Source organism: Helianthus annuus, chromosome 7, assembly GCF_002127325.2.
Source record: "Helianthus annuus cultivar XRQ/B chromosome 7, HanXRQr2.0-SUNRISE, whole genome shotgun sequence".
Classification (NCBI taxonomy): domain Eukaryota; kingdom Viridiplantae; phylum Streptophyta; class Magnoliopsida; order Asterales; family Asteraceae; genus Helianthus; species Helianthus annuus.
Window position 1 is genome coordinate 139,026,774 of NC_035439.2, and position 8,699 is coordinate 139,035,472.

The following is an 8,699-nucleotide window of genomic DNA, read 5'->3' on the forward strand; positions in this document are numbered from 1 at the left end:
AAACCTTAATGGCTTTACAAAGTATACCTTTTAATCTTAACTGCAAATCGAAAGTACTCATCCGATTCAGATCCAAAGCAAAATTATGAAATATATAATCCAAATATGTACTTTTTCCTTTATGTCATATAGTAATAAAGTTACATTCTTTAAGACCATTTGAATGTGCGAACAATCGATCTACATCAAATGTATATACTCTTCAATCATTAAGAAGCATCCCCTAGAGAAAAAGCCCTATGTGGGTTTCATTTAAGCTATAACAGATTTAGGTTATAAATATACAAAATTTCGAAATCGTACCAGGAACGCTCTTGCTCGTCTTTGTCTTCCAAGAAAGAAACTTTAGAAATATATTTAAAAAACAATGAATCGTCACTGAATATAAAAGGTTGGTTGAGACGAATCCAAGATCTGAAGAGTTGAGTTGTAGGGTTATATGAACAAAAAATCAATCCTTGAAAATATTCATCTTTGCTCTTAACACAAAATCATCTCTTCGTACTTGAATCCGGACCATAAACCCTATGAACACAAACTCACTTGTTAATCGGAAAGAAAACATAAATCAATCACGTTGAGATAGTGGATATGCTTACCATGAACACACATGTAATTGACACAACCCACACTTCTTTCTTTTGATAATCTCAATAGATGTAACAAAACTTAACAAATTAAAACCCTAATTTGAACTGATTGGTCAAAAAGAATGTAATACGAACAAAAATAAACAATAATATCAACAAATCAATGTAGCCAATACCACATCATCCAATCGACTTGAATCGCCATCGCCATCGCCTTCATCTTCTTGAATCGGAAAATCGCCATCGCCTTCATCTTCTTGAATCGGCAAAGAGAAAGGGGGAGAGAGCATATGGGGGTGGGATTTGGGATGAGATCCAGAAACCCTAATAAAACATTCGTACAGAATAATAATTATCAGCTTAAAGAAAACTAAAAATGATTATCAACTTAAAGAAAATGGTTTCAGAATCATCATTTGGCTGCAAAATGATTGGCAAATTACCAAAGCATCTTCAATCTTGATATTTTTTCAAGTAATTCACTTTAAGTAAATTGACAAAATTCATAAACAATCGGTGTATAAAAGAACACAAATATCCCTATTTGGCCAGTTCCTTTTTTACCATACACTACAAATTTAAGATATTTGTTATAACTTCTAAAACATAACCCAAATTAAATCAAAATCCCTGCTACATCATCCAAACAACCCCTACTTCAAACTCAATCTGGACACAGATGCCAAAAAAGAAAATTCCAGTCGTCAGGCGTGATTGAAGAAAACTATCAATCCCATTTAAACTTGCCATTGAAACTTGAAACCCACCATTAAATGTGTTTTTAAAATTAGAATACCGTTGATAAGGCTACCACTCAAGGCATTTGGGGGGGGGGATACAGAGAGAGTGTTAATTTGGTTAAACCAAAACAATAACTCTTTATACAACCCGGTAACAGGAAACATATGAAACTAAAGAAAAAACAGAGACATTACCTGACAGTGAATACCGAGGCTGATAACTTCAAAGATGGTAACACACTTGTGGCGCGACGGTAGGCTTCGTGTGTTACAAAGCAAAAGCAACTGAGATCATGAATAATTCTCTGCTCGAAGAACAACACAAAAACAATAACAAATCTGAACCTTCTCCTTCTTTCTACGATTAACACTACAAAAACTTGTGATTTAGATCTGATTCACTGCAACCCCAAATCAGAAACTATTATAGAACCTTAACAGATCTGCAATTCCATTTTAGATCTGAAATACGTGAATTTTTATCTTCGTGAATCACAACCTGCAATTTCTTTCAAATTATGCAACTAAAATTGCTTTTGGCTCCATAAATCTTCGGCTTCATCAATTGCCAACAACAACAGAAACAATGATGTGATATATGAATTGTAATCAACAACAACTATATTGTTCTCTTCTTCTTCTTCTTCGATGTAACAATAACAACAACCTGCAATTCAACACTTTCTACAAACCTGAGATTCAAGATGTCAAAAATAGATCTAAAATCGATTCATAATCAAGTCAGATTTCGATCTCATGTTTTATTATTGGTTTTGTGTGAATTAACAACTGAAATAGATGAAATATGACAGTTACAAAAACTAATATTCAGTTTTGGTTTAAATTCATCCAACCGATCAGTCCGACATACATAAAACACGAATCGAAAATTACTGAAAACTCATCGAACTGATACATTTCATATGCAATTAGGGATGAACTGATACAAATCAGGGTTTATAATCTTTAACAAAAACCACAAAAATGGGATTTCCGTACGACATAAACAACAAAATAGATGAAATCGCAGTACACATAAACAAAGCTCATCTAAGAAATACAAATAGACGATTTGATAGAAAAATTATAAGGATATAGGACAGAAAATTACCGACTTTAAGATGAATCGCTAATAGATGAACCAAAAGCCGACGAATCGAATGAAAGAAGAATCGGCAAGGTAAATTATAGAATTAGATCTAGGGTTTTTAATCTGCAACATCATATAGAAAGGAATGTGTAATCTGTTTATGGAAAGTCCAAGGTGAGAGAAGGCAGTGTGTAAGAAAAAAGGAAATTTCTATAGTGAGAATAAAGAAATGAGTGGAGGTGTCTTCAATTGCTTTGCCGCTCAAATGAAAAAAATAATGAGCGTACCAACGACACGTGGCAAGCAATGGTTTAAATGGCTGCCAAGTGGCCTCAACTTGTTTTGCTTTATTATAATGTATAGATTATGTGATTTTAAGTTTTAGATAGCTAGATTGATACGACTTATTATATGCGAATAGACGGTTCCAAAGGTCTCTTAAGAGACGGGTCTGATAGATTCGTTAGAAGGGCTGAAATGTTTTTTATTTTAAAACGTGTCCAGAATTTTATTTTATAATATATAAAAGTAAAAGTGGGTAACTACAGTAAAAGCATTTTTACTTTTTTTTTTTCGTAAGGTTCTGTCATTACACAAACGTGTTATTATTATTATTGATTTATTTATATTATAATATTATTTATTATTATTTTATTAATCATTTTATAAAAAAAATATTTTTCTTATGACTTTTTAACATATGGTATTTATAAGAATTTTAGTATGTTGTTGTTAGTTGTTTATTTTTATTTTTATCTACATGCCGATTGACATGGTATTTATAATATTATGTGATTTTAAGTTCCAGACCTTGATGTATATTTTTACTTTTTAAATACGCTTTAATGTTTCTTAATGCTCATTCCGAATATACTATTATTGTTTTTATCTACGTTTTTATATAAGTACTTATTCAAAACCGTAACATTACATATTCAACATTTTGGTTACAAGAGGGTGCCCCTTGTGTGATTAAACCTAATACTTGTTTATTTTATAATTTTTTTGGTTATAAATTACATATTCAAATTTTTGTTATATGAGGGTGCCTTATGTGTGATTAAACCTAATACGTATTTTTTTTTTTGTAGTAGTATATGTTTCGTTACAGCATTGTACCGGTGAAAATTTACCAATTGATGCTAGATTGACTATAGCTATCATTGTTTTTCGTTTATTTTTTTTTAGAGAAAAGTGCCCGGATAGTCCCCATGGTTTCATCCGTTTTCACCTATAGTCTCTACACTTCTAAAATTACAGCTATAGTCCTCAACTTTTCACTTTCGTTCTCGGATAGTACCTGGCGTGGATGAAGGTTAGTTTTCTCAGTTAAATTGGTGTGAAATGACAAAAGTACCCTTTCTATTAAAAACCTTAAAAATCCATCCTTTCTCTCTCGTTCACCATACCCACCAATATCAACTACAACCACCACCACTACCCTCCACCAGAGAACCACCACCTCCCTCGTACATCCACCATTCACCATCCTCCATCTCCGCGATTAACATCACTCCACCTCTTCAACCACCGTCTCCACCATTAACACCTCCCACCCATCACCATCTTCAACCCTACCCCCAAAATCGATCTACCAAATCAGTATCGAAAAAGATAAAATGAAGATAAGCCACCGTTACAGACATTGCAATCCGTTCTCTCTCTACGCAAACACACACTAAACCAAATAAATTGACCAAATCAGTATGGTCGCCGGTGACCTGCAACCCACCCCTACAAATCTTGTCCTTCGGAATCCCCTTGCAACAGTCGTTACGCACACATGTTCTCTCTCTAAAGTGGCAGATCTGGATGTTTTATGGGAGTTACAATGATGATGGTGATGTTTAACCGATGGTCATGGGGTGAAATGGTGGTGATGCGGTTGTGTATGACTGTAAAATGGTGTTTAACTGGAAACTGTAATATTGTAATATCGTCGATGGGTGGAGGGTGGTGTGAATACAGCTCTGTCGTAGAATGTAAATGATCGATTTCTGGGGTGGGGTTGAAGATGGTGGTGGGTGGGTGGTGTTAATGGTGGAGACGTTGGTTGAAGGGGTGGAGTGGTGTTAATGGTGGATGTACGGTGGAGGTGGTGGTGGTTCTCTAGTGGAGGGTGGTAATGGTTGTTGTAGTTGATGTTGATGGGTACAGTGAACGAGAGAGAAAGGAGGGACTTTTAAGGTTTTTAATAGAAATGGTACTTTTGTCATTTCACACCAACTTAATTGAGAAAACTAACCCCCATCCACACCATGAACTATCCGAGAACAAAAGTGCAAAAGTTGGGGACCATAGCTGTTGTAACGCCTCGCGTTTTTTTGAACTTTCTATTTATAGCTTGTTGACTTGTACTTTCCTATTTTAGACAGTTGTACTCTCGTTCTATCCCAGTTTGTATTTCGAGACTTGAATCGTAATGAAAAATGCATCATTTTGATCATATACTTGTTTAAATACTATGTTATGCTATTACACGTTGAAACAATGTTAAGCACGTAAAAACAGTGAAATTCCATCTAATTCCCAGCTCTTAAATTCATCGTTGCCAGAGATTACCCTAAATCGAACAAAAATCGGGAATGCGTACGTTAATTCGGTTGAAATATCAAATTGGGGTTAAAATGATTTTTATATTATTTTATTAATATTTTAAATAATTAAATAAACTAATTAAGTAAATAAATTAGTATTATAAAAAAAAAATATATATAAATAAAAATAACAAATTTTATTAGTTATTAGTTAGTTTAAGCTAACTAAGTTAGTTTAAACCTAACCTAGTTAGTAAATTCTTTTGGAACCTTCAAAATTAACCTAGTTAATTCAACTAGGTTAGTTTTTATTAAGCAAATCACTAACTGAGTTAGGAAACTCAGTTAGTGCAGTTAAATGTCAAAAATGATAACAAAAAGGGATTAATCCCCTGGAACCGGTATAAGTGAGACTCGAACCCGCGCCCTTATAACCAAACACAAGTGTCTTAGCCAGTTTTTCCTCCAGGCAGGAGCTGTTAGATTACTAGATTTAATTCCTTTTATACGTTAATTCGAATTCAAACCCAATCCTTTTAACCGCCAAACTCACGCGTCTTTCCGGTCAAGACTTTCCTTTCGTTTCCGGCCGTAATTTCCGGCAATCAATCATTTGATTGATTGCCATTCCGGTTACCAAACATACCGAGTTACCTTATTTACCTCCCGGTTACCATAATCATCCGACTCAACCACCTATATAACCCGAAGCACCCTCCACTTCGAAACCACACCTCACACCTAAACACCACACCCTCGCTTATCTCTATCACCGGAGTTCACCACCACCGAGCCCCGCCTTCTGCCGCCGTTCTGGGACGAAACGTCGCCGGAGAAGACGACACCTCCGGCAACCCTCCGGTTACTCCCCTACCTTTCTTTTTTTATTATTTTTTGTCGTTTACTGTTATTGTTATTATTATTATTATTATTATTATTATTATTATTATTATTATTATTATTATTACTATTATTATAATTCAGATATAATTATTATTATTATTTAAAACAGGTCTATTATATTCAGAATTTTATTTTCAGATTTAATGTATTATTTAAATCAGAATTAGCACTTTATAAATATTAATCAGAATTATTTTATATAAAATCAGATTTGTTATTTTTAAATCAGAAATTATATTTCAGAAGTAATATTTAAATCAGAATTTTTATTTCTGTTTTATTTATTTCCAGAATTTATAATTCAGAATTTATATTATTAATCAGTATTATTATTTCTTTTTAATTATTAAAACAGAATTTACACTTTATTAAATCAGAATTTCTAATAACAAAATTATTATTTAATTATTCAGATTTATTGTGTTATTAAATCAGAATTTATAATAACCAGAATTAATGTTTTAATAAATCAGAATTTATATTTTATATTATTAAATCGGAAATTATAATTAAATCAGAATTATCTATTTTAATCAATATTTATATTTAAGATCAGAATTTTTATATCATAAATTTGCTAATTAATTCGATATTTTATAAATATAATCAGATTTATTATTTTTCAAAATTATTAATCTATAATATTTATATATATATATATATATATATATATATATTAGAATTATTACTAAGTGCATATTATTTATACAATTAAAATTTTTAAGAAATAATATATTTGATACTTGGTAAAATCAGTAGTATTACCATGTAAAAATCAGTATTTATTTTTCTTACTTATTTATAAATAAATTGTCATTTATTTTTATTAAATACAAGTCATATAAAATAAGGCATGTTGTTATTTTTCCGTTTTAGAAATGTTAATATAATTTTTGCCTTGTTAATTAAACAATCCCTAAATTCCCAATATTAATCAAATCCTCAAAATTAATAGGGTAATCCTCTTGTGCACACTCTTGGTCAAATCCCTGATTCTTAATCTTATTCCAAGAAATACGCAACGCAACCTAAGGTGAGTATACATGACCCATTTTCGTTTTACACTTTTGGGTGCAATATGTATTACATATCAAACATCACAACACGTTAAACATTTTATGCACACTCTATCCTTATTCTATGTGATACATTTTAATCAGGTTAGACATGTTATGCTACTGTAAACACCTAATGACTATGTGTTCATTAACTTCGTACAAGCCTCCCCTAACAATGGTAGCGCTATAGGTTGAGAAACGCCCCTCCTGTTCTATGAGCAGGTATTGTTAGGTTTAAACTATGTCAAACATACTCAAACTCGTTTGGGTACACTTTAATTGCGTTAAACTTTGGTTTGGACACATAGAGTAACATCGTTTCGAGTATATACTGTTAACATGATATTGTATTTCACATTTGGATATGAGCAACATTTTAAACACGTACTATGCTATGTATGAAAACTTGTATACTCGCCAACATGTTTTTGTTGACATTATTTTAATACATATTGCAGGTTGAAAGTACGAGATTCAAGAATCAAGCTAGGATGAACTCTAGAAACCCACATAACATTTGAATTATTGTTGAACAATATGTTGTATTGTTTGGAACTATGTATTTCACTTTAGAGTTTATGAAATGAATTAAATAAATTATTGTCACATTTAGTGTTATGTTGTTTTGAGCAATTTGTTCGTCTCATCCCGATGTTTCCGCCATCGGTTGGGGTGTGACAGATTGGTATCAGAGCCATAACTATAGGGAATTAGGTAGGATTGCCTTACTTTTCCCTAGACTATAGTAGGAATACTCTGATACCAGATTGGTATCAGAGCCATAACTATAGGGAATTAGGTAGGATTGCCTTACTTTCCCTAGTCTATAGTAGGAGTACTCTGATACCAGATTGGTATCAGAGCCATAACTATAGGGAATTAGGAATGCCTTGCCTAGTCTATAGTTTAGTAGCTTATTCACTATGTGTTGCTTAAAACAACTTCCCTTCTATCTTCTTTGCTTCCCTCTACTTTCTTTTGGACTCTTAATATACATGCCTTTCCTAAGGCTAACACAATACACACTTGGAGGCTTTGAAGACACTCTTACAACACAATCGAAATGATTCATCAAGATAGGGGTGATTCCCACACTTGGTGATGATTTTCACTCAGCTATACTTTGATTTTTGCACGAAATCTACCCTCAAGTTAGGAGTGATATCCAAACCTTGAAGGGAGTTTTCCACTTCATACTCTAGTGGACCCTTATCTTTTGATAAGTACCAACCACGTTAGGGTACGATGTTATCAAGCTAGAGGTGAAACTCGCATCTTGTTTAACTAGTCCCACTCCTCGATTTTCGCTCTCGCCAAAGTCTCGATTTCCCAATCGATTAAGAATGTGTAGTAACTGGAAGGGTTAGGTACCGGTAGTCGGGACGTCCTGTCTAGGTTTGGCATTCATATAAATCCATTAAGGACCCGTTGCCTACCTGGGGACCATCGATGAGAGTACTAACACCTATTAGGCCAAAGCACGTTTCCTTAATTCGAGAAGGTCTTCGATTCACTTTGGAAGTGTCATATGTTACGTTCCGTGACAATCCATGTTTTATGATAAATCTCTTTTATGTTATCTCAATTATTATGTGATTTTCGTTTGAGCGTTTGATCATTTCTAGCTAGGAGACACATTTCGCACTATTGTCGTAACCTAAAACAATTAATGATACTCTCTCGTGAACAAATTAAATTTATTGTGCTTTCATTATACATGTTACACTATGTGGAAACTCATGACATTTTATTCATGTAATCCTATGTGAAAAACAATGTGA